The following is a 22,486-nucleotide window of genomic DNA, read 5'->3' as shown; positions in this document are numbered from 1 at the left end:
CGGATCCCATCAGAACCCCGAAGTTAAGCGTGATTGCGCGAGAGTAGTACTAGGATGGGTGACCTCCTGGGAAGTCCTCGTGTTGCATTCCCTTTTTAATTATTTTTTGCGCCTTGTGACAAACATATCGCACGTGCGCGATATATATTAATCCCGTTATATTATTTTTGACGTTTGCGATATGTTTAAGCCCGATGCTCATTGCTCGCGCGTCTTGGGGCGGCTTTATGGCGCGAAGAGCGCGTTCTGAAAGGGGTGGAAAAAACTCGTGTTGCTGCGGTATGGAGGGAGGGGTGGAATCCGTGGAAAACTCGTCTCCGTGATTGAGCGGGAGAGTAAGTAGTATAGGACATTATCCATTGTTAGGGAACGGTTGTAATGGTAGTGAGAATGTAGAATCGTTTTTGGAGCGGACCTAGGAGTGGCAAGCATAAGGGACGAAGACGGGGAAACATGTTGGATGCGATCATACCAGCATTAAAGCACCGGATCCCATCAGAACCCCGAAGTTAAGCGTGATTGCGCGAGAGTAGTACTAGGATGGGTGACCTCCTGGGAAGTCCTCGTGTTGCATTCCCTTTTTAATTATTTTTTGCGCCTTGTGACAAACATATCGCACGTGCGCGATATATATTAATCCCGTTATATTATTTTTGACGTTTGCGATATGTTTAAGCTCGATGCTCATTGCTCGCGCGTCTTGGGGCGGCTTTATGGCACGAAGAGCGCGTTCTGAAAGGGGTGGAAAAAACTCGTGTTGCTGCGGTATGGAGGGTGGGGTGGAAACCGTGGAAAACTCATCTCCGTGATTGAGCAGGAGAGTAAGTAGTATAGGACATTATCCATTGTTAGGGAACGGTTGTAATGGTAGTGAGAATGTAGAATCGTTTTTGGAGCGGACCTAGGAGTGGCAAGCATAAGGGACGAAGACGGGGAAACATGTTGGATGCGATCATACCAACATTAAAGCACCGGATCCCATCAGAACTCCGAAGTTAAGCGTGCTTGGGCGAGAGTAGTACTAGGATGGGTGACCTCCTGGGAAGTCCTCGTGTTGCATTCCCTTTTTAATTATTTTTTGTGCCTTGTGACAAACATATCGCACGTGCGCGATATATATTAATCCCGTTATATTATTTTTGACGTTTGCGATATGTTTAAGCTCGATGCTCATTGCTCGCGCGTCTTGGGGCGACTTTGTGGCGCGAAGAGCGCGTTCTGAAAGGGGTGGAAAAAACTCGTGTTGCTGCGGTATGGAGGGAGGGGTGGAAACCGTGGAAAACTCGTCTCCGTGATTGAGCGTGAGAGTAAGTAGTATAGGACATTATCCATTGTTAGGGAACGGTTGTAATGGTAGTGAGAATGTAGAATCGTCTTTGGAGCGAACCTGGGAGTGGCAAGCATAAGGGACGAAGACGGGGAAACATGTCGGATGCGATCATACCAGCTCTAAAGCACCGAATCCCATTAGAACTCCGAAATTAAGCGTGCTTGGGCGAGAGTAGTACTAGGATGGGTGACCTCTTGGGAAGTCCTCGTGTTGCATTCCCTTTTTAATTATTTTTTGCGCCTTGTGACAAACATATCGCACGTGCGCGATATATATTAATCCCGTTATATTATTTTTGACGTTTGCGATATGTTTAAGCTCGATGTTCATTGCTCGTGCGTCTTGGGGCGGCTTTATGGCGCGAAGAGCGCATTCTGAAAGGGGTGGAAAAAACTCGTGTTGTTGCGGTATGGAGGGAGGGGTGGAATCCGTGGAAAACTCGTCTCCGTGATTGAGCGGGAGAGTAAGTAGTATAGGACATTATCCATTGTTAGGGAACGGTTGTAATGGTAGTGAGAATGTAGAATCGTTTTTGGAGCGGACCTAGGAGTGGCAAGCATAAGGGACGAAGACGGGGAAACATGTTGGATGCGATCATACCAGCATTAAAGCACCGGATCCCATCAGAACTCCGTAGTTAAGCGTGATTGGGCGAGAGTAGTACTAGGATGGGTGACCTCCTGGGAAGTCCTCGTGTTGCATTCCCTTTTTAATTATTTTTTGCGCCTTGTGACAAACATATCGCACGTGCGCGATATATATTAATCCCGTTATATTTTTTTTGACGTTTGCGATATGTTTAAGCTCGATGCTCATTGCTCGCGCGTCTTGGGGCGACTTTGTGGCGCGAAGAGCGCGTTCTGAAAGGGGTGGAAAAAACTCGTGTTGCTGCGATATGGAGGGAGGGGTGGAAACCGTGGAAAACTCGTCTCCGTGATTGAGCGGGAGAGTAAGTAGTATAGGACATTATCCATTGTTAGCGAACGGTTGTAATGGTAGTGAGAATGTAGAATCGTCTTTGGAGCGAACCTGGGAGTGGCAAGCATAAGGGACGAAGACGGGGAAACATGTCGGATGCGATCATACCAGCACTAAAGCACCGGATCCCATCAGAACTCCGAAATTAAGCGTGCTTGGGCGAGAGTAGTACTAGGATGGGTGACCTCCTGGGAAGTCCTCGTGTTGCATTCCCTTTTTAATTATTTTTTGCGCCTTGTGACAAACATATCGCACATGGGCGATATATATTAATCCCATCATATTATTTTTTTTGACATTTGCGATATGTTTAAGCTCGATGCTCATTGCTCGCGCGTCTTGGGGCGGCTTTGTGGCGCGAAGAGCGCGTTCTGAAAGGGGTGGAAAAAACTCATGTTGCTGCGGTATGGAGGGAGGGGTGGAAACCGTGGAAAACTCGTCTCCCTGATTGAGCGGGAGAGAAGTAGTATAGGACATTATCCATTGTTAGGGAACGGTTGTAATGGTAGTGAGAATGTAGAATCGTCTTTGGAGCGGACCTGGGAGTGGCAAGCATAAGGGACGAAGACGGGGAAACATGTCGGATGCGATCATACCAGCTCTAAAGCACCGAATCCCATTAGAACTCCGAAGTTAAGCGTGCTTTGGTGAGAGTAGTACTAGGATGGGTGACCTCCTGGGAAGTCCTCGTGTTGCATTCCCTTTTTAATTATGTTTTGTGCCTTGTGACAAACATATCGCATGTGCGCGATATATATTAATCCCGTTATATTATTTTTGACGTTTGCGATATGTTTAAGCTCGATGCTCATTGCTCGCGCGTCTTGGGGCGGCTTTATGGCGCGAAGAGCGCGTTCTGAAAGGGGTGGCAAAAACTCGTGTTGCTGCGGTATGGAGGGAGGGGTGGAATCCGTGGAAAACTCATCTCCGTGATTGAGCGGGAGAGTAAGTAGTATAGGACATTATCCATTGTTAGGGAGCGGTTGTAATGGTAGTGAGAATGTAGAATCGTTTTTGGAGCGGACCTGGGAGTGGCAAGCATAAGGGAGGAAGACGGGGAAACATGTCGGATGCGATCATACCAGCATTAAAGCACCGGATCCCATCAGAACTCCGAAGTTAAGCGTACTTGGGTGAGAGTAGTACTAGGATGGGTGACCTCCTGGGAAGTCCTCGTGTTGCATTCCCTTTTTATTTATTTTTTGCGCCTTGTGCCAAACATATCGCACGTGCGCGATATATATTAATCCCGTTATATTATTTTTTACGTTTGCGATATGTTTAAGCTCGATGCTCATTGCTCGCGCGTCTTGGGGCGGCTTTGTGGCGCGAAGAGCGCGTTCTGAAAGGGGTGGAAAAAACTCGTGTTGCTGCAGTATGGAGGGAGGGGTGGAAACCGTGGAAAACTCGTCTCCGTGATTGAGCGGGAGAGTAAGTAGTATATGTCAGAGCCCTAGTTCAGGCCTTGCTTGTCTTTGCATTAGGATCCATGCATCATGTTTAAATTTTATGAAACTTGAAATGGGGATGCTTAAACCCTAGCACCAAATGAATTCAACTAGGGTCAAAATAAAATCTTTTTCATTGAACTCAAAATGCCCTCTAAAAATGTTCAACATTTCTGGTTTGAGGTGAAAGCATGTACCAAAAATGGTTTATATTTTTGCAGGACATATTGGGCTCTGAATTAAATCATACTCTATTTGCATTTGGGCATTTAAATACAATAAAATATTTTAAATGCTCAAATAATCATAAACTAAAATGTTTACTGTTGGATATATCCTAAATAGTAGCCATGATTAGTTTTATGATTTTTGGATCTGCTTAAGTATTTTAAACAAAGCCCTAAAGTTACAGAAATAATAGAAAACAGAAAATAAAAGAGAGAGAGAGCTAGTACCTGGCCTCACCCGGGCAGCCCACCAGAGCCGGCCCAGCTCCTGTGTTGGTCCAGCACTGTGCGGCCCAGCCGACCGCAGCCGCCACCGTCTTCAACCTCCTGCCAGTAGGCAGGAGGGCGTGTGCCCGACGCGCGCGCGCACGCGCCGGCCACCTCATGCTTTCCGCTTGCTCCTGGACATCGCTAGGTGTGCCACGCAGCCCCCCTGGACCCCCTCGACCGCTCCCCTCTCTCCCTGCCTCGCCTCTTTCGCCCTCTCTTCCGAAGCCGAGCGAGCTGTCGCCGCCGCTCGTTGTTGCCGCGCCCACCGCCACGGCCTCGCCTCTCCGACGAGTCCAAGAGCTCCGTTGTGACACCCTCATCCTCTCCATCAGCTCACATGGCCGGAAGAGCTCCAACACGCCGTCCCCGACCACTTCTTCATCGTCGGCCGCCGCGGATCTCCATCGCCAAATCGCCGCTGTTCGAGCTTCCCCGAGCACGCCGAGGCCACCAATGCACTCCACGTGAGCTCCTGATCATCCTCCCCCTCTTCGTTTTCTCTCTAGCATGCCGTAGCCGCCGTGCCTCTCTCACCCGACAGCACGTCGCCGCACGAGCTCGTCGCGGACGAGGCTCCGGTGGCCATTTGGTCCCGTGCGTGCCTCCGTTGGGTTCGTGAGGTCTCATAGAACGCGTAGGTGCTAACCGTAGATTCTCCCGTGCACGGTGTCATCGTTTTCATCGGCGCCCGAACTCCGGCCGCCGCTGCGAGCTCGTTTCCAGCAAGCTCGGTCCACCCCGGCTGCTGCCGCTAGTCGTGTTGGATGCGCACGAGTCCCAGCATCACGTAGATGCCCTCCGCCGGCCGTTTGGTCGCCGGAGACACAAACCCGAGGCTCGCCACCGCGGCTGGCCTCGCCGGCGTCAAGCCGCCGGTGGGTTTGACCCCGCTGACCCAGGTTTGACCGTAGTTTGACCTCCCCTGGGTCGCTGACAAGTGGGCCTAGGGCCCCAGCTAATCCTAGTTTAATTTTAGTTAAGTTTAATTACTCCACTGACAAATCTTAGTTAGTAGTAGTTTAACACTAATTAATTTAGATTAGTTAGTTAGTCACTGACGTGTGGACCCCACACGTCAGGTTTGACCTGGACCGTGCCTCGTTGACCTGCTGCCGTCATGATGATGTCAGGCTGACGCAGTAATGCCCTTTTCTGGATTTATTCTTTTACAGGAAATTCTAGAAATTGTTGCAAACTTCAAAAATTCATAGAAATTAATCTGTAACTCCAAATGCAAAGATTTATATATGAAAAATGATGAGAAAAATCCAATCTATCCATCTGCACTAGTTTCATGCATGTTAGAGCAACTTAACCCTGCTGTTTAGATGAAATAAGTTAATGCACCTTTATGACTTCATATAATGGGTTTGCATTTGAATCTTTGGTTCAAATGAACTCATTTCAATATGTTCTAGCTTGCATTAGCCCAAAACACATTCATATTGCCATGTCATAGGATGCATCATATTGTGCATTGCATTGATCGTGTTTCTTCTGTGTTTGCTGGTGTTGTTCCCCCTCGGTAGACGTTGTACCGACGTTGTGATCGTTGACACTGATGAAGACTCAAAGCTATCTTCAGAAGTGTCAGGCAAGCAAAACCCCCTTGTTCATTCCGATACAATCCCACTCTCTCGCTCCTGCTCTCTTTTACTACATTAGGACAACATCGATTCAACTGTTACTTGCTGCGGTAGTTGAACCCCTTTATCCTCTGCATGACCTGTCATTGCCACAGTAAATAGATGAAACCCACTAGCATGAGTAGGAGTTTGTTTGAGCCCTGTTGTGCCTACTCATTCATGTTTGTTTGTCATGCCTGCTATTGCTTAGAGTTGAATCAGGTCTGATTCATCGAGGATGAATCAGAGGTGTGTGAACATGTCCTACTGTGTGTGAGCTAAGTGTGTGAACATGATTTGGTAAAGGTATCGGTGAGAGGCCATGTAGGAGTACATGGTGGGTTGTCTCATTGAAGCCGTCCTTAGGAACTGAGTTCTATGTTTGTGATCCATGATTCAGCTACTACCATGCATTGGGCCCTGAAATATGACCCCGCTCGGCTTCTTATTCACCCTAGTCCTCTGTCCAGGAGTTGCAAGTAGTTTCTGGTGTTTGTAGCCTACTGGAGGCCGTGGACAGCGCTGATCGTAGGGGTGGGCTATGATGCGGTAGGTACGTGGCCGGGTAAACCGGGCGCCCGTTTGGTGTCACGGAACCCTGTTCACATCGTTTGGGGCTGTGAGCGAAACTCCGGCCGGATCTCCTCATGGATGGAACCCGAATAGGCGATAAACCTGGACTAGAGACTTGAGTGTTTAGGTAGGTCGTGGTCTACACCCACGTCGGCTTTCGCTTGAAGTCTGCCGAGCACATGTCGTGTGCAGACGCTAAGTGGTGGAAACATGTATGAAGAAGTACACCCCTGCAGGATTAACATCATCTATTCGAATAGCCATGTCCGCGGTAAAGGACTTTTGGGTTGCCTATAACAGTTCATAGACAAGTGAAAGTGGATACTCTAAAATACGCAAGATAAGCGTGAGTGCTATGGATGGCGTTCTCGTAGAGAGACGGGAGCGGATCCATAGTGGTGTATTGCTATGGTGAATATGTGGACTCGTGTGCGCCACCTCAAAAGAGTTACTTGCAATAGTAGTTCAGGATAGCCACCGAGTCAAAGCTGGCTTGCTGCAGTTAAACCCCACCATCCCTTTGTTGATAATGATGCATATGTAGATAGTTCTGATGTAAGTCTTGCTGGGTACATTTGTACTCATGTTTGCCTATTTTATGTTTTTGCAGAGAGACTTCAGTCTCACTAGTAGTTCCACGTGGACTTCGATGTTTAGCTTGTTACCTCAGCTACGATCTTGTGCCCTCGGCAGGATCTGGTAGACAGTCAGGCTTCTCAGCCTTTTTCATTTATAGATGTCTGTACTCAGACATGTTAAGCTTCCGCTTGTGCTTTGATTTGTATGCTCTGAATGTTGGGTCATGAGACCCCTGTTTGTAATATCTCGCTCCTCGGAGCCTAATGAATAAATACTTGAGTCGTAGAGTCATGTTGTGATGCCATGTTGTATTTGCACATATCGAGCATATTGTGTGTATGTTATTGAAATGCTTGGTATGTGTGGGATCTGACTATCTAGTTGTTTATCTTTAGTAGCCTCTCTTACCGGAAAATGTCTCCTAGTGTTTCCACCGAGCCATGGTAGCTTGGTACTGCTCCGGAACACTTAGGCTGGCCGGCATGTGTCCTTCTTCGTTCCTGTGTCTGTCCCTTCGGGGAAATGTCACGCGATGAATACCAGAGTCCTGTTAGCCCGCTACAGCCCGGTTCACCGGAGTCCTGCTAGCCCAGTGCTACAGCCTGGATTCACTCGCTGATGACCGACACGTTCGATGCTGGGTCATGGATGCCTGTCCCTGTAAGTCTGTGCCACTTTGGGTTTACGACTAGCCATGTCAACCTGGGCTCCTTATCATATGGATGCTAGCGACACTATCATATACATGTGCCAAAAGGCGCAAACGGTCCCGGGCAAAGGTAAGGCGACACCCGTGGGAATACCGTGCGTGAGGCCACAAAGTGATATGAGGTGTTACATGCTAGATCGATGTGGCATTGAGTCAGGTCCTGACAGTATAGGACATTATCCATTGTTAGGGAACGGTTGTAATGGTAGTGAGAGTGTAGAATCGTCTTTGGAGCGGACCTGGGAGTGGCAAGCATAAGGTACGAAGACGGGGAAACATGTTGGATGCGATCATACCAGCACTAAAGCACCGGATCCCATCAGAACTCCGAAGTTAAGCATGCTTGGGCGAGAGTAGTACTAGGATGGGTGACCTCCTGGGAAGTCCTCGTGTTGCATTCCCTTTTTAATTATTTTTTACGCCTTGTGACAAACATATCGCACATGCGCGATATATATTAATCCCGTTATATTATTTTTGACGTTTGCGATATGTTTAGGCTCGATACTCATTGCTCGCGTGTCTTGGGGCGGCTTTGTGGCGCGAAGAGCGCGTTCTTAAAGGGGTGGAAAAAACTCGTGCTGCTGCGGTATGGACGGAGGGGTGGAAACCGTGGAAAACTCGTCTCCGTGATTGAGTGGGAGAATAAGTAGTATAGGACATTATCCATTGTTAGGGAACGATTGTAATGGTAGTGAGAATGTAGAGTCGTCTTTGGAGCGGACGTGGGAGTGGCAAGCATAAGGGACGAAGACGGGAAAACACGTCGGATGCGATCATACCAGCACTAAAGCACCGGATCCCATTAGAACTCTGAAGTTAAGCGTGCTTGGGCGAGAGTAGTACTAGGATGGGTGACCTCCTGGGAAGTCCTCGTGTTGCATTCCCTTTTTAATTACTTTTTGCGCCTTGTGACAAACATATCGCACATGCGCGATATATACTAATCCCGTTATATTATTTTTGACGTTTGCGATATGTTTAAGCTCGATGCTCATTGCTCGCGCGTCTTGGGGCGGCTTGGTGGCGCGAAGAGCGCGTTCTGAAAGGGGTGAAAAAACTCGTGTTGCTGCTGTATGGAGGGAGGGGTGGAAACCGTGGAAAACTCGTCTCCGTAATTGAGCGGGAGAGTAAGTAGTATAGGACATTATCCATTGTTAGGGAACGGTTGTAATGGTAGTGACAATGTAGAATCGTCTTTGGAGCGGACCTGGGAGTGGCAAGCATAAGAGACGAAGACGGGGAAACATGTCGGATGCGATCATACCAGCACTAAAGCACCGGATCCCATCAGAACCCCGAAGTTAAGCGTGCTTGGGCGAGAGTAGTACTAGGATGGGTGACCTCTTGGGAAGTCCTCGTGTTGCATTCCCTTTTTAATTATTTTTTGCGCCTTGTGACAAACATATCGCACGTGCGCGATATATATTAATCCCGTTATATTATTTTTGACGTTTGCGATATGTTTAAGCTCGATGCTCATTGCTCGCGCGTCTTGGGGCGACTTTGTGGCGGGAAGAGCGCGTTCTGAAAGGGGTGGAAAAAACTCGTATTGCTGCGGTATGGAGGGAGGGATGGAAACCGTGGAAAACTCGTCTCCGTGATTGAGCGGGAGAGTAAGTAGTATAGGACATTATCCATTGTTAGAGAACGGTTGTAATGGTAGTGACAATGTAGAATCGTCTTTGGAGCGGACCTGGGAGTGGCAAGCATAAGGGACGAAGACGGGGAAACATGTCGGATGCGATCATACCAGCACTAAAGCACCGGATCCCATCAGAACTCCGAAGTTAAGCGTGCTTGGGCTATAGTAGTACTAGGATGGGTGACCTCCTGGGAAGTCCTCGTGTTGCATTCCCTTTTTAATTAGTTTTTGCGCCTTGTGACAAACATATCGCACGTGCGCGATATATATTAATCCCGTTATATTATTTTTGACGTTTGCGATATGTTTAAGCTCGATGCTCATTGCTCGCGCGTCTTGGGGCGGCTTGGTGGCGCGAAGAGCGCGTTCTGAAAGGGGTGAAAAAACTCGTGTTGCTGCTGTATGGAGGGAGGGGTGGAAACCGTGGAAAACTCGTCTCCGTGATTGAGCGGGAGAGTAAGTAGTATAGGACATTATCCATTGTTAGGGAACGGTTGTAATGGTAGTGAGAATGTAGAATCGTCTTTGGAGCGGACCTGGGAGTGGCAAGCATAAGGGACGAAGACGGGGAAACATGTCGGATGTGATCATACCAGCACTAAAGCACCGGATCCCATCAGAACTCCGAAGTTAAGCGTGCTTGGGCGAGAGTAGTACTAGGATGGGTGACCTCCTGGGAAGTCCTCGTGTTGCATTCCCTTTTTAATTATTTTTTGCGCCTTGTGACAAACATATCACACGTGCGTGATATATATTAATCCCGTCATATTATTTTTGACGTTTGTGATATGTTTAAGCTCGATGCTCATTGCTCGCGTGTCTTGGGGCGGCTTTGTGGCGCGTAGAGCGCGTTCTAAAAGGGGTGGAAAAAACTCATGTTGCTGCGGTATGGAGGGAGGGATGGAAACCGTGGAAAACTCGTCTCCGTGATTGAGCGGGAGAGTAAGTAGTATAGGACATTATCCATTGTTAGGGAACGGTTGTAATGGTAGTGAGAATGTAGAATCGTCTTTGGAGCGGACCTGGGAGTGGCAAGCATAAGGGACGAAGACGGGGAAACATGTCGGATGCGATCATACCAGCACTAAAGCACCGGATCCCATCAGAACTCCGAAATTAAGCGTGCTTGGGCGAGAGTAGTACTAGGATGGGTGACCTCCTGGGAAGTCCTCGTGTTGCATTCCCTTTTTAATTATTTTTTGCGCCTTGTGACAAACATATCACACGTGCGTGATATATATTAATCCCGTCATATTATTTTTGACGTTTGTGATATGTTTAAGCTCGATGCTCATTGCTCGCGTGTCTTGGGGCGGCTTTGTGGCGCGAAGAGCGCGTTCTAAAAGGGGTGGAAAAAACTCGTGTTGCTGCGGTATGGAGGGAGGGGGGGAAACCGTGGAAAACTAGTCTCTGTGATTGAGCGGGAGAGTAAGTAGTATAGGACATTATCCATTGTTAGGGAACGGTTGTAATGGTAGTGAGAATGTAGAATCATCTTTGAAGCGGACCTGGGAGTGGCAAGCATAAGGGACGAAGACGGGGAAACATGTCGTATGCGATCATACCAGCTCTAAAGCACCGGATCCCATCAGAACTCCGAAGTTAAGCATGCTTGGGCGAGAGTAGTACTAGGATGGGTGACCTCCTGGGAAGTCCTCGTGTTGCATTCCCTTTTTAATTATATTTTGCGCCTTGTGACAAACATATTGCACGTGCGCGATATATATTAATCCCGTTATATTATTTTTGACGTTTGCGATATGTTTAAGATCGATGCTCATTGCTCGCGCGTCTTGGGGCGGCTTTGTGGCGCGAAGAGCGCGTTTTGAAAGGGGTGGAAAAAACTCGTGTTGCTGCGGTATGGAGGGAGGGGTGGAAACCATGGAAAACTCGTATCCGTGATTGAGCGGGAGAGTAAGTAGTATAGGACATTATCCATTGTCAGGAAACAGTTGTAATGGTAGTAAGAATGTAGAATTGTCTTTGGAGCGGACTTGGGAGTGGCAAGCATAAGGGACAAAGACGGGGAAACATGTCGGATGCGATCATACCAGCACTAAAGCACCGGATACAATCAGAACTCCGAAGTTAAGCGTGCTTGGGCGAGAGTAGTACTAGGATGGGTTACCTCCTGGGAAGTCCTCGTGTTGCATTCCCTTTTTAATTATTTTTTGCGCCTTGTGACAAACATATCGCATGTCTGCGATATATATTAATTCCGTTATATTATTTTTGATGTTTGCGATATGTTTAAGCTCGATGCTCATTGCTCGCGCGTCTTGGGGCGACTTTGTGGCGCGAAGAGCGCGTTCTGAAAGGGGTGGAAAAAACTCGTGTTGCTGCGGTATGGAGGGAGGGGTGGAAACCGTGGAAAACTCGTCTCAGTGATTGAGCGGGAGAGTAAGTAGTATAGGACATTATCCATTGTTAGGGAACGGTTGTATTGCTAGTGAGAATGTAGAATCGTCTTTGGAGCGGACCTGGGAGTGGCAAGCATAAGGGACGAAGACGGGGAAACATGTCAGATGCGATCATACCAGCACTAAAGCACCGGATCCCATCAGAACTCCGAAGTTAAGCTTGCTTGGGCGAGAGTAGTACTAGGATGGGTGACCTCCTGGGAAGTCCTCATGTTGCATTCCCTTTTTAATTATTTTTTGCGCCTTGTGACAAATATATCGCACGTGCGCGATATATATTAATCCCGTTATATTATTTTTGATGTTTGCGATATGTTTAAGCTCGATGCTCATTGCTCGCACGTCTTGGGGCGGCTTTGTGGCGCGAAGAGCGCGTTCTGAAAGGGGTGGAAAAAACTCGTGTTGCTGCGGTATGGAGGGAGGGGTGGAACCCGTGGAAAACTCGTCTCCATGATTGAGCGGGAGAGTAAGTAGTATAGGACATTATCCACTGTTAGGGAACGGTTGTAATGGTAGTGAGAATGCAGAATCATCTTTGGAGCGGACCTGGAAGTGGCAAGCATAAGGGACAAAGACAGGTAAACATGTCGGATGCGATCATACCAGCACTAAAGCACCGGATCCCATCAGAACTTCGAAGTTAAGCGTGCTTGGGCGATTGTAGTACTAGGATGGGTGACCTCCTGGGAAGTCCTCGTGTTGCACTCCCTATTTAATTATTTTTGCGCCTTGTGACAAACATATCGCACGTGCGCGATATATATTAATCCCGTTATATTATTTTTGACGTTTGCGATATGTTTAAGCTCGATGCTCATTGCTCGCGCGTCTTGGGGCGGCTTTGTGGTGCGAAGAGCGCGTTCTGAAAGGGGTGGAAAAAACTCGTGTTGCTGCGGTATGGAGGGAGGGGTGGAAACCGTGGAAAACTCGTCTCCGTGATTGAGCAGGAGAGTAAGTAGTATAGGACATTATCCATTGTTAGGGAACGGTTGTAATGGTAGTGAGAATGTAGAATCGTCTTTGGAGCGGACCTGGGAGTGGCAAGCATAAGGGACGAAGACAGGGAAACATGTTGGATGCGATCATACTAGCTCTAAAGCACCGGATCCCATGAGAACTCAGAAGTTAAGCGTGCTTGGGCGAGAGTATTACTAGGATGGGTGACCTCCTGGGAAGTCCTCCTGTTGCATTCCCTATTCAAATATTTTTTGCGCCTCGTGACAAACATATCGCACGTGCGCGATATATATTAATCCCGTTATATTATTTTTGACGTTTGCGATATGTTTAAGCTCTATGCTCATTGCTCGTGCGTCTTGGGGCGGCTTTGTGGCGCGAAGAGCGTGTTTTGAAAGGAGTGGAAAAAAATCGTGTTGCTGCGGTATGGAGGGAGGGGTGGAAAACGTGGAAAACTCGTCTCCGTGATTGAGCGGGAGAGTAAGTAGTATAGGACATTATCCATTGTTAGGGAACGGTTGTAATGGTAGAGAGAATGTAGAATCGTCTTTGGAGCGGACCTGGGAGTGGCAAGCATAAGGGACGAAGACGGGGAAACACGTCGGATGCGATCATACTAGCACTAAAGCACCGGATCCCATCAGAACTCCGAAGTTATGCGTGCTTGGGCGAGAGTAGTACTAGGATGGGTGACTTCCTGGGAAGTCCTCGTGTTGCATTCCCTTTTTAATTATTTTTTGCGCCTTGTGACAAACATATCGCACGTGCGCGATATATATTAATCCCGTTATATTATTTTTGACGTTTGCGATATGTTTAAGCTCGATGCTCATTGCTCGCGCGTCTTGGGGCGGCTTTGTGGCGCGAAGAGCGCGTTCTGAAAGGGGTGGAAAAAACTCGTGTTGCTGCGGTATGGAGGGAGGGGTGGAAACCGTGGAAAACTCGTCTCCGTGATTGAGCGGGAGAGTAAGTAGTATAGTACATTATCCATTGTTAGGGAACGGTTGTAATGGTAGTGATAATGTAGAATCGTCTTTGGAGCGGACCTGGGAGTGGCAAGCATAAGGGACGAAGATGGGGAAACAAGTCGGATGCGATCATACCAGCACTAAAGCACCGGATCCCATCAGAACTTCGAAGTTAAGCGTGCTTGGGCGAGAGTAGTACTGGGATGGGTGACCTCCTAGGAAGTCCTCGTGTTGCATTCCCTTTTTAATTATTTTTTGCGCCGTGTGACAAACATATCGCACGTGCGCAATATATATTAATCCCGTTATATTATTTTTGACGTTTGCGATATGTTTAAGCTCGATGCTCATTGCTCGCGCGTCTTGGGGCGGCTTTGTGGCGCGAAGAGCGCGTTCTTAAAGGGGTGGAAAAAACTCGTGTTGCTGCGGTATGGAGGGAGGGGTGGAAACCGTGGAAAACTCGTCTCCGTGATTGAGCGGGAGAGTAAGTAGTATAGGACATTATCCATTGTTAGGGAACGGTTGTAATGTTAGTGAGAATGTAGAATCGTCTTTGGGGCGGACCTGGGAGTGGCAAGCATAAGGGACGAAGACAGGGAAACATGTCGGATGTGATCATACCAGCACTAAAGCACCGGATCCCATCAGAACTCCAAAGTTAAGCGTGCTTGGTCGAGAGTAGTACTAGGATGGGTGACCTCCTGGGAAGTCCTCGTGTTGCAATCCCTATTCAATTATTTTTTGCGCCTTGTGACAAACATATCGCACGTGCGCGATATATATTAATCCCGTTATATTATTTTTGACGTTTGCGATATGTTTAAGCTCGATGCTCATTGCTCGCACGTCTTGGGGCGGCTTTGTGGCGCGAAGAGCGCGTTCTGAAAGGGGTGGAAAAAACTCGTGTTGCTGCGGTATGGAGGGAGGGGTGGAAACCGTGGAAAACTCGTCTCCGTGATTGAGCGGGAGAGTAAGTAGTATAGGACATTATCCATTGTTAGGGAACGGTTGTAATGTTAGTGAGAATGTAGAATCGTCTTTGGAGCGGACCTGGGAGTGGCAAGCATAAGGGACGAAGACGGGGAAACATGTTGGATGCGATCATACCAGCACTAAAGCACCGGATCCCATTAGAACTCTGAAGTTAAGCGTGCTTGGGCGAGAGTAGTACTAGGATGGGTGACCTCCTGGGAAGTCCTCGTGTTGCAATCCCTATTCAATTATTTTTTGCGCCTTGTGACAAACATATCGCACGTGCGCGATATATATTAATCCCGTTATATTATTTTTGACGTTTGCGATATGTTTAAGCTCGATGCTCATTGCTCGCACGTCTTGGGGCGGCTTTGCGGCGCGAAGAGCGCGTTCTGAAAGGGGTGGAAAAAACTCATGTTGCTGCGGTATGGAGGGAGGGGTGGAAACCGTGGAAAACTCGTCTCCGTGATTGAGCGGGAGAGTAACTAGTATAGGACATTATCCATTGTTAGGGAACGGTTGTAATGGTAGTGAGAATGTAGAATCGTCTTTGGAGCGGACCTGGGAGTGGCAAGCATAAGGTACGAAGACGGGGAAACATGTTGGATGCGATCATACCAGCACTAAAGCACCGGATCCCATCAGAACTCCGAAGTTAAGCGTGCTTGGGCGAGAGTAGTACTAGGATGGGTGACCTCGTGGAAGTCCTCGTGTTGCATTCCATTTTTAAATATTCTTTGCGCCTTGTGACAAACATATCGCACGCGCGCGATATATATTAATCCCGTTATATTATTTTTGACGTTTGCGATATGTTTAAGCTCGATGCTCATTGCTCGCGCGTCTTGGGGCGGCTTTGTGGCGCGAAGAGCGCGTTCTTAAAGGGGTGGAAAAAACTCGTGCTGCTGCGGTATGGAGGGAGGGGTGGAAACCGTGGAAAACTCGTCTCCGTGATTGAGTGGGAGAATAAGTAGTATAGGACATTATCCATTGTTAGGGAACGGTTGTAATGGTAGTGAGAATGTAGAATCGTCTTTGGAGCGGACCTGGGAGTGGCAAGCATAAGGGACGAAGACGGGAAAACACGTCGGATGCGATCATACCAGCACTAAAGCATCGGATCCCATTAGAACTCTGAAGTTAAGCGTGCTTGGGCGAGAGTAGTACTAGGATGCGTGACCTCCTGGGAAGTCCTCGTGTTGCATTCCCTTTTTAATTATTATTTGCGCCTTGTGACAAACATATCGCACATGCGCGATATATATTAATCCCGTTATATTATTTTTGACGTTTGCGATATGTTTAAGCTCGATGCTCATTGCTCGCGCGTCTTGGGGCGGCTTGGTGGCGCGAAGAGCGCGTTCTGAAAGGGGTGAAAAAACTCGTGTTGCTGCTGTATGGAGGGAGGGGTGGAAACCGTGGAAAACTCGTCTCCGTGATTGAGCGGGAGAGTAAGTAGTATAGGACATTATCCATTGTTAGGGAACGGTTTTAATGGTAGTGAGAATGTAGAATCGTCTTTGGAGCGGACCTGGGAGTGGCAAGCATAAGGGACGAAGACGGGGAAACACGTCGGATGCGATCATACTAGCACTAAAGCACCGGATCCCATCAGAACTCCGAAGTTATGCGTGCTTGGGCGAGAGTAGTACTAGGATGGGTGACTTCCTGGGAAGTCCTCGTGTTGCATTCCCTTTTTAATTATTTTTTGCGCCTTGTGACAAACATATCGCACGTGCGCGATATATATTAATCCCGTTATATTATTTTTGACGTTTGCGATATGTTTAAGCTCGATGCTCATTGCTCGCGCGTCTTGGGGCGGCTTTGTGGCGCGAAGAGCGCGTTCTGAAAGGGGTGGAAAAAACTTTTGTTGCTGCGGTATGGTGGGAGGGGTGGAAACCGTGGAAAACTCGTCTCCGTGATTGAGCGGGAGAGTAAGTAGTATAGGACATTATCCATTGTTAGGGAACGGTTGTAATGGTAGTGATAATGTAGAATCGTCTTTGGAGCGGACCTGGGAGTGGCAAGCATAAGGGACGAAGACGGGGAAACAAGTTGGATGCGATCATACCAGCACTAAAGCACCGGATCCCATTAGAACTTCGAAGTTAAGCGTGCTTGGGCGAGAGTAGTACTGGGATGGGTGACCTCCTGGGAAGTCCTCGTGCTGCATTCCCTTTTTAATTATTTTTTGCGCCGTGTGACAAACATATCGCACGTGCGCAATATATATTAATCCCGTTATATTATTTTTGACGTTTGCGATATGTTTAAGCTCGATGCTCATTGCTCGCGCGTCTTGGGGCGGCTTTGTGGCGCGAAGAGCGCGTTCTTAAAGGGGCGGAAAAAACTCATGTTGCTGCGGTATGGAGGGAGGGGTGGAAACCGTGGAAAACTCGTCTCCGTGATTGAGCGGGAGAGTAAGTAGTATAGGACATTATCCATTGTTAGGGAACGGTTGTAATGGTAGTGAGAATGTAGAATCGTTTTGGAGCGGGAAACACGTCGGATGCGATCATGCCAGCTCTAAAGCACCGGATCCCATCAGAACTCCAAAGTTAAGCGTGCTTGGGCGAGAGTAGTACTAGGATGGGTGACCTCCTGGGAAGTCCTCGTGTTGCATTCCCTTTTTAATTATCTTTTGCGCCTTGTGACAAACATATCGCACGTGCGCGATATATATTAATCCCGTTATATTATTTTTGACGTTTGCGATATGTTTAAGCTCGATGCTCATTGCTCGCGCGTCTTGGGGCGGCTTTGTGGCACGAAGAGCGCGTTCTGAAAGGGGTGGAAAAAACTCGTGTTGCTGCGGTATGGAGGGAGGGGTGGAAACCGTGGAAAACTCGTCTCCGTGATTGAGCGGGAGAGTAAGTAGTATAGGACATTATCCATTGTTAGGGAACGGTTGTAATGGTAGTGAGAATGTAGAATCGTCTTTGGAGCGGACCTGGGAGTGGCAAGCATAAGGGACGAAGACGGGGAAACACGTCGGATGCGATCATACCAGCACTAAAGCACCGGATCCCATCAAAACTCCGATGTTAAGCGTGCTTGGGCGAGAGTAGTACTAGGATGGGTGACCTCCTTGGAAGTCCTCTTGTTGCATTCCCTTTTTAATTATTTTTTGCGCCTTGTGACAAACATATCGCGCGTGCGCGATATATATTAATCCCGTTATATTATTTTTGACGTTTGCGTTATGTTTAAGCTCGATGCTCATTGCTCGTGCGTCTTGTGGCGGCTTTGTGGCGCGAAGAGCGCGTTCTGAAAGGGGTGGAAAAACTCGTGTTGCTGCGGTATGGAGGGAGGGGTGGAAACCGTGGAAAACTCGTCTCCGTGATTGAGCGGGAGAGTAAGTAGTATACGACATTATCCATTGTTAGGGAACGGTTGTAATGGTAGTGAGAATGTAGAATCGTCTTTGGAGCGGACCTGGGAGAGGCAAGCATAAGGGACGAAGACGGGGAAACACGTCGGATGCGATCATACCAGCACTAAAGCACCGGATCCCATCAGAACTCCGATGTTAAGCGTGCTTGGGCGAGAGTAGTACTAGGATGGGTGACCTCCTTGGAAGTCCTCTTGTTGCATTCCCTTTTTAATTATTTTTTGCGCCTTGTGACAAACATATCGCGCCTGCGCGATATATATTAATCCCGTTATATTATTTTTGACGTTTGCGTTATGTTTAAGCTCGATGCTCATTGCTCGTGCGTCTTGTGGCGGCTTTATGGCGCGAAGAGCGCGTTCTGAAAGGGGTGGAAAAACTCGTGTTGCTGCGGTATGGAGGGAGGGGTGGAAACCGTGGAAAACTCGTCTCCGTGATTGAGCGGGAGAGTAAGTAGTATAGGACATTATCCATTGTTAGGGAACAGTTGTAATGGTAGTGAGAATGTAGAATCGTCTTTGGAGCGGACCTGGGAGTGGCAAGCATAAGGGACGAAGACGGGGAAACATGTTGGATGCAATCATACCAGCACTAAAGCACCGGATCCCATCATAACTCCGAAGTTAAGCGTGCTTGGGCGAGAGTAGTACTAGGATGGGTGACCTCCTGGGAAGTCCTCGTGTTGCATTCCCTTTTTAATTATTTTTTGTGCCTTGTGACAAACATATCGCACGTGCGCGATATATATTAATCCCGTTATATTATTTTTGACGTTTGCGATATGTTTAAGCTCGATGCTCATTGCTCGCGCGTCTTGGGGCGGCTTTGTGGCGCGAAGAGCACGTTCTGAAAGGGGTGGAAAAAACTCGTGTTGCTCCGGTATGGAGGGAGGGGTGGAAACCGTGGAAAACTCGTCTCCGTGATTGAGCGGGAGAGTAAGTAGTATAGGACATTATCCATTGTTAGGGAACGGTTGTAATGGTAGTGAGAATGTAGAATCGTCTTTGGAGCGGACCTGGGAGTGGCAAGCATAAGGGACGAAGACGGGGAAACATGTCGGATGCGATCATACCAGCACTAAAGCACCGGATCCCATTAGAACTTCGAAGTTAAGCGTGCTTGGGCGAGAGTAGTACTAGGATGGGTGACCTCCTGGGAAGTCCTCGTGTTGCATTCCCTTTTTAATTATTTTTTGCGCCTTGTGACAAACATATCGCACGTGCGCGATATATATTAATCCCGTTATATTATTTTTGACGTTTGCGATATGTTTAAGCTCGATGCTCATTGCTCGCGCGTCTTGGGGCGGCTTTGTGGCGCGAAGAGCGCGTTCTGAAAGGGGTGGAAAAAACTCGTGCTGCTGCGGTATGGAGGGAGGGGTGGAAACCGTGGAAAACTCGTCTCCGTGATTGAGCGGGAGAGTTAGTAGTATAGGACATTATCCATTGTTAGGGAACGGTTGTAATGGTAGTGAGAATGTAGAATTGTCTTTGGAGCGGACCTGGGAGTGGCAAGCATAAGGGACGAAGATGGGGAAACATGTCGGATGCAATCATACTAGCACTAAAGCACTGGAACCCATCAGAACTACGAAGTTAAGCATGCTTGGGCGAGAGTAGTACTAGGATGGGTGACCTCCTGGGAAGTCCTCGTGTTGCATTCCCTTTTTAATTATTTTTTGCGCCTTGTGACAAACATATCGCACGTGCGCGATATATATTAATCCTGTTATATTATTTTTGACGTTTGCGATATGTTTAAGCTCGATGCTCATTGCTCGCGCATCTTGGGGCGGCTTTGTGGTGCGAAGAGCGCGTTCTGAAAGGGGTGGAAAAAACTCGTGCTGCTGCGGTATGGAGGGAGGGGTGGAAACCGTGGAAAACTCGTCTCCGTGATTGAGCGGGAGAGTAAGTAGTATAGGACATTATCCATTGTTAGGGAACGGTTGTAATGGTAGTGAGAATGTAGAATCGTCTTTGGAGCGGACCTGGGAGTGGCAAGCATAAGGGACGAAGACGGGGAAACATGTCGGATGCGATCATACCAGCACTAAAGCACCGGATCCCATCAGAATTTCGAAGTTAAGCGTGCTTGGGCGAGTGTAGTACTAGGATGGGTGACCTCCTGGGAATTCCTCGTGTTGCATTCCCTTTTTAATTATTTTTTGCGCCTTGTGACAAACATATCGCACGTGCGCGATATATATTAATCCTGTTATATTATTTTTGACGTTTGCGATATGTTTAAGCTCGATGCTCATTGTTCGCGCATCTTGGGGCTGCTTTGTGGTGCGAAGAGCGCGTTCTGAAAGGGGTGGAAAAAACTCGTGCTGCTGCGGTATGGAGGGAGGGGTGGAAACCGTGGAAAACTCGTCTCCGTGATTGAGCGGGAGAGTAAGTAGTATAGGACATTATCCATTGTTAGGGAACGGTTGTAATGGTAGTGAGAATGTAGAATCGTCTTTGGAGCAGACCTGGGAGTGGCAAGCATAAGGGACGAAGACGGGGAAACATGTTGATGCGATCATACCAGCACTAAAGCACCGGATCCCATCAGAACTCCGAAGTTAAGCGTGCTTGGGCGAGAGTAGTACTAGGATGGGTGACCTCCTGGGAAGTCCTCGAGTTGCATTCCCTTTTTAATTATTTTTTGCGCCTTGTGACAAACATATCGCACGTGCGCGATATATATTAATCCCGTTATATTATTTTTGACGTTTGCGATATGTTTAAGCTCGATGCTCATTGCTCGCGCGTCTTGGGGCGGCTTTGGGGCGCGAAGAGCGCGTTCTGAAAGGGGTGGAAAAAACTCGTGCTGCTGCGGTATGGAGGGAGGGGTGGAAATCGTGGAAAACTCGTCTCCGTGATTGAGCGGGAGAGTAAGTAGTATAGGACATTATCCATTATTAGGAAACGGTTGTAATGGTAGTGAGAATGTAGAATCGTCTTTGGAGCGGACCTGGGAGTGGCAAGCATAAGGGACGAAGACGGGGAAACATGTCGGATGCGATCATACCAGCACTAAAGCACTGAATCCCATCGGAACTCTGAAGTTAAGCGTGCTTGGGCGAGAGTAGTACTAGGATGGGTGACCTCCTGGGAAGTCCTCGTGTTGCATTCCCTTTTTAATTATTTTTTGCGCCTTTTGACAAACATATCGCATGTGCGCGATATATATTAACCCCGTTATATTATTTTTGACGTTTGCGATATGTTTAAGCTCGATGCTCATTGCTCGCGCGTCTTGGGGCGGCTTTGTGGTGCGAAGAGCGCGTTCTGAAAGGGGTGGAAAAAACTCGTGTTGCTGCGGTATGGAGGGAGGGGTGGAAACCGTGGAAAACTCGTCTCCGTGATTGAGCGGGAGAGTAAGTAGTATAGGACATTATCCATTGTTAGGGAACGGTTGTAATGGTAGTAGAATGTAGAATCGTCTTTGGAGCGGACCTGGGAGTGGCAAGCATAAGGGACGAAGACGGGGAAACATGTTGATGCGATCATACCAGCACTAAAGCACCGGATCCCATCAGAACTCCGAAGTTAAGCGTGCTTGGGCGAGAGTAGTACTAGGATGGGTGACCTCCTGGGAAGTCCTCGTGTTGCATTCCCTTTTTAATTATTTTTTGCGCCTTGTGACAAACATATCGCACGTGCGCGATATATATTAATCCCGTTATATTATTTTTGATGTTTGCGATATGTTTAAGCTCGATGCTCATTGCTCGCGCGTCTTGGGGTGGCTTTGTGGCGCGAAGAGCGCGTTCTGAAAGGGGTGGAAAAAACTCGTGCTGCTGCGGTATGGAGGGAGGGGTGGAAATCGTGGAAAACTCGTCTCCGTGATTGAGCGGGAGAGTAAGTAGCATAGGACATTATCCATTGTTAGGGAACGGTTGTAATGGTAGTGAGAATGTAGAATCGTCTTTGGAGCGGACCTGGGAGTGGCAAGCATAAGGGACGAAGATGGGGAAACATGTCGGATGCGATCATACCAGCACTAAAGCACCGGATCCCATTAGAACTTCGAAGTTAAGCGTGCTTGGGCGAGAGTAGTACTAGGATGGGTGACCTCCTGGGAAGTCCTCGTGTTGCATTCCCTTTTTAATTATTTTTTGCGCCTTGTGACAAACATATCGCATGTGCGCGATATATATTAATCCCGTTATATTATTTTTGACGTTTGCGATATGTTTAAGCTCGATGCTCATTGCTCGCGCGTCTTGGGGCGGCTTTGTGGCGCGAAGAGCGCGTTCTGAAAGGGGTGGAAAAAACTCGTGCTGCTGCGGTATGGAGGGAGGGGTGGAAACAGTGGAAAACCCGTCTCTGTGATTGAGCGGGAGAGTAAGTCCTCGTGTTGCATTCCCTTTTTAATTATTTTTTGCGCCTTTTGACAAA

General features: G+C 48.1%; 37 non-coding genes across 37 annotated transcripts; all 37 read left to right on the top strand.

Moving 5' to 3' along the window:
* The first annotated feature begins 458 nt into the window (after positions 1–458).
* LOC123118740 (5S ribosomal RNA) lies at positions 459–577 on the top strand. The gene has a single exon (XR_006458281.1). It is a non-coding gene; the product is annotated as a 5S ribosomal RNA (ribosomal RNA).
* A 367-nt stretch (positions 578–944) lies between these two features.
* On the top strand, positions 945–1,063 carry LOC123118480 (5S ribosomal RNA). The gene has a single exon (XR_006458022.1). It is a non-coding gene; the product is annotated as a 5S ribosomal RNA (ribosomal RNA).
* Positions 1,064–1,430: 367 nt separating this feature from the next.
* LOC123118688 (5S ribosomal RNA) lies at positions 1,431–1,549 on the top strand. The gene has a single exon (XR_006458233.1). It is a non-coding gene; the product is annotated as a 5S ribosomal RNA (ribosomal RNA).
* Positions 1,550–1,916: 367 nt separating this feature from the next.
* On the top strand, positions 1,917–2,035 carry LOC123118557 (5S ribosomal RNA). The gene has a single exon (XR_006458106.1). It is a non-coding gene; the product is annotated as a 5S ribosomal RNA (ribosomal RNA).
* A 367-nt stretch (positions 2,036–2,402) lies between these two features.
* LOC123118410 (5S ribosomal RNA) lies at positions 2,403–2,521 on the top strand. The gene has a single exon (XR_006457953.1). It is a non-coding gene; the product is annotated as a 5S ribosomal RNA (ribosomal RNA).
* Positions 2,522–2,890: 369 nt separating this feature from the next.
* Positions 2,891–3,009, top strand: LOC123118733 (5S ribosomal RNA). The gene has a single exon (XR_006458276.1). It is a non-coding gene; the product is annotated as a 5S ribosomal RNA (ribosomal RNA).
* Positions 3,010–3,376: 367 nt separating this feature from the next.
* On the top strand, positions 3,377–3,495 carry LOC123118544 (5S ribosomal RNA). The gene has a single exon (XR_006458093.1). It is a non-coding gene; the product is annotated as a 5S ribosomal RNA (ribosomal RNA).
* A 4,526-nt stretch (positions 3,496–8,021) lies between these two features.
* LOC123118387 (5S ribosomal RNA) lies at positions 8,022–8,140 on the top strand. Its single transcript, XR_006457930.1, has one exon. It is a non-coding gene; the product is annotated as a 5S ribosomal RNA (ribosomal RNA).
* A 367-nt stretch (positions 8,141–8,507) lies between these two features.
* LOC123118390 (5S ribosomal RNA) lies at positions 8,508–8,626 on the top strand. The gene has a single exon (XR_006457933.1). It is a non-coding gene; the product is annotated as a 5S ribosomal RNA (ribosomal RNA).
* Positions 8,627–8,992: 366 nt separating this feature from the next.
* LOC123118458 (5S ribosomal RNA) lies at positions 8,993–9,111 on the top strand. The gene has a single exon (XR_006457999.1). It is a non-coding gene; the product is annotated as a 5S ribosomal RNA (ribosomal RNA).
* A 367-nt stretch (positions 9,112–9,478) lies between these two features.
* Positions 9,479–9,597, top strand: LOC123118576 (5S ribosomal RNA). The gene has a single exon (XR_006458125.1). It is a non-coding gene; the product is annotated as a 5S ribosomal RNA (ribosomal RNA).
* Positions 9,598–9,963: 366 nt separating this feature from the next.
* Positions 9,964–10,082, top strand: LOC123117930 (5S ribosomal RNA). Its single transcript, XR_006457561.1, has one exon. It is a non-coding gene; the product is annotated as a 5S ribosomal RNA (ribosomal RNA).
* A 367-nt stretch (positions 10,083–10,449) lies between these two features.
* On the top strand, positions 10,450–10,568 carry LOC123118409 (5S ribosomal RNA). Its single transcript, XR_006457952.1, has one exon. It is a non-coding gene; the product is annotated as a 5S ribosomal RNA (ribosomal RNA).
* A 367-nt stretch (positions 10,569–10,935) lies between these two features.
* On the top strand, positions 10,936–11,054 carry LOC123118522 (5S ribosomal RNA). Its single transcript, XR_006458071.1, has one exon. It is a non-coding gene; the product is annotated as a 5S ribosomal RNA (ribosomal RNA).
* A 367-nt stretch (positions 11,055–11,421) lies between these two features.
* LOC123118668 (5S ribosomal RNA) lies at positions 11,422–11,540 on the top strand. The gene has a single exon (XR_006458213.1). It is a non-coding gene; the product is annotated as a 5S ribosomal RNA (ribosomal RNA).
* Positions 11,541–11,907: 367 nt separating this feature from the next.
* Positions 11,908–12,026, top strand: LOC123118646 (5S ribosomal RNA). The gene has a single exon (XR_006458192.1). It is a non-coding gene; the product is annotated as a 5S ribosomal RNA (ribosomal RNA).
* A 367-nt stretch (positions 12,027–12,393) lies between these two features.
* Positions 12,394–12,512, top strand: LOC123118675 (5S ribosomal RNA). Its single transcript, XR_006458220.1, has one exon. It is a non-coding gene; the product is annotated as a 5S ribosomal RNA (ribosomal RNA).
* A 366-nt stretch (positions 12,513–12,878) lies between these two features.
* Positions 12,879–12,997, top strand: LOC123118771 (5S ribosomal RNA). The gene has a single exon (XR_006458308.1). It is a non-coding gene; the product is annotated as a 5S ribosomal RNA (ribosomal RNA).
* Positions 12,998–13,364: 367 nt separating this feature from the next.
* LOC123118603 (5S ribosomal RNA) lies at positions 13,365–13,483 on the top strand. The gene has a single exon (XR_006458152.1). It is a non-coding gene; the product is annotated as a 5S ribosomal RNA (ribosomal RNA).
* A 367-nt stretch (positions 13,484–13,850) lies between these two features.
* Positions 13,851–13,969, top strand: LOC123118468 (5S ribosomal RNA). Its single transcript, XR_006458009.1, has one exon. It is a non-coding gene; the product is annotated as a 5S ribosomal RNA (ribosomal RNA).
* Positions 13,970–14,336: 367 nt separating this feature from the next.
* On the top strand, positions 14,337–14,455 carry LOC123118623 (5S ribosomal RNA). Its single transcript, XR_006458171.1, has one exon. It is a non-coding gene; the product is annotated as a 5S ribosomal RNA (ribosomal RNA).
* A 367-nt stretch (positions 14,456–14,822) lies between these two features.
* On the top strand, positions 14,823–14,941 carry LOC123118488 (5S ribosomal RNA). Its single transcript, XR_006458032.1, has one exon. It is a non-coding gene; the product is annotated as a 5S ribosomal RNA (ribosomal RNA).
* Positions 14,942–15,308: 367 nt separating this feature from the next.
* On the top strand, positions 15,309–15,426 carry LOC123118493 (5S ribosomal RNA). The gene has a single exon (XR_006458038.1). It is a non-coding gene; the product is annotated as a 5S ribosomal RNA (ribosomal RNA).
* A 367-nt stretch (positions 15,427–15,793) lies between these two features.
* Positions 15,794–15,912, top strand: LOC123118671 (5S ribosomal RNA). The gene has a single exon (XR_006458216.1). It is a non-coding gene; the product is annotated as a 5S ribosomal RNA (ribosomal RNA).
* Positions 15,913–16,278: 366 nt separating this feature from the next.
* Positions 16,279–16,397, top strand: LOC123118602 (5S ribosomal RNA). The gene has a single exon (XR_006458151.1). It is a non-coding gene; the product is annotated as a 5S ribosomal RNA (ribosomal RNA).
* A 367-nt stretch (positions 16,398–16,764) lies between these two features.
* Positions 16,765–16,883, top strand: LOC123118511 (5S ribosomal RNA). Its single transcript, XR_006458060.1, has one exon. It is a non-coding gene; the product is annotated as a 5S ribosomal RNA (ribosomal RNA).
* A 331-nt stretch (positions 16,884–17,214) lies between these two features.
* LOC123118535 (5S ribosomal RNA) lies at positions 17,215–17,333 on the top strand. The gene has a single exon (XR_006458084.1). It is a non-coding gene; the product is annotated as a 5S ribosomal RNA (ribosomal RNA).
* A 367-nt stretch (positions 17,334–17,700) lies between these two features.
* LOC123118719 (5S ribosomal RNA) lies at positions 17,701–17,819 on the top strand. Its single transcript, XR_006458262.1, has one exon. It is a non-coding gene; the product is annotated as a 5S ribosomal RNA (ribosomal RNA).
* A 366-nt stretch (positions 17,820–18,185) lies between these two features.
* On the top strand, positions 18,186–18,304 carry LOC123118641 (5S ribosomal RNA). The gene has a single exon (XR_006458187.1). It is a non-coding gene; the product is annotated as a 5S ribosomal RNA (ribosomal RNA).
* Positions 18,305–18,670: 366 nt separating this feature from the next.
* On the top strand, positions 18,671–18,789 carry LOC123118506 (5S ribosomal RNA). The gene has a single exon (XR_006458054.1). It is a non-coding gene; the product is annotated as a 5S ribosomal RNA (ribosomal RNA).
* Positions 18,790–19,156: 367 nt separating this feature from the next.
* On the top strand, positions 19,157–19,275 carry LOC123118412 (5S ribosomal RNA). Its single transcript, XR_006457955.1, has one exon. It is a non-coding gene; the product is annotated as a 5S ribosomal RNA (ribosomal RNA).
* Positions 19,276–19,642: 367 nt separating this feature from the next.
* LOC123118732 (5S ribosomal RNA) lies at positions 19,643–19,761 on the top strand. The gene has a single exon (XR_006458275.1). It is a non-coding gene; the product is annotated as a 5S ribosomal RNA (ribosomal RNA).
* A 367-nt stretch (positions 19,762–20,128) lies between these two features.
* On the top strand, positions 20,129–20,247 carry LOC123118543 (5S ribosomal RNA). The gene has a single exon (XR_006458092.1). It is a non-coding gene; the product is annotated as a 5S ribosomal RNA (ribosomal RNA).
* A 366-nt stretch (positions 20,248–20,613) lies between these two features.
* LOC123118448 (5S ribosomal RNA) lies at positions 20,614–20,732 on the top strand. Its single transcript, XR_006457990.1, has one exon. It is a non-coding gene; the product is annotated as a 5S ribosomal RNA (ribosomal RNA).
* A 367-nt stretch (positions 20,733–21,099) lies between these two features.
* On the top strand, positions 21,100–21,218 carry LOC123118637 (5S ribosomal RNA). The gene has a single exon (XR_006458184.1). It is a non-coding gene; the product is annotated as a 5S ribosomal RNA (ribosomal RNA).
* Positions 21,219–21,583: 365 nt separating this feature from the next.
* On the top strand, positions 21,584–21,702 carry LOC123118261 (5S ribosomal RNA). The gene has a single exon (XR_006457812.1). It is a non-coding gene; the product is annotated as a 5S ribosomal RNA (ribosomal RNA).
* Positions 21,703–22,069: 367 nt separating this feature from the next.
* LOC123118411 (5S ribosomal RNA) lies at positions 22,070–22,188 on the top strand. Its single transcript, XR_006457954.1, has one exon. It is a non-coding gene; the product is annotated as a 5S ribosomal RNA (ribosomal RNA).
* The last annotated feature ends 298 nt before the right edge of the window (positions 22,189–22,486 follow it).

Source organism: Triticum aestivum, chromosome 5B (genome assembly GCF_018294505.1).
Source record: "Triticum aestivum cultivar Chinese Spring chromosome 5B, IWGSC CS RefSeq v2.1, whole genome shotgun sequence".
NCBI lineage: Eukaryota > Viridiplantae > Streptophyta > Magnoliopsida > Poales > Poaceae > Triticum > Triticum aestivum.
This window is presented reverse-complemented; position numbering and strand designations above follow the sequence as displayed.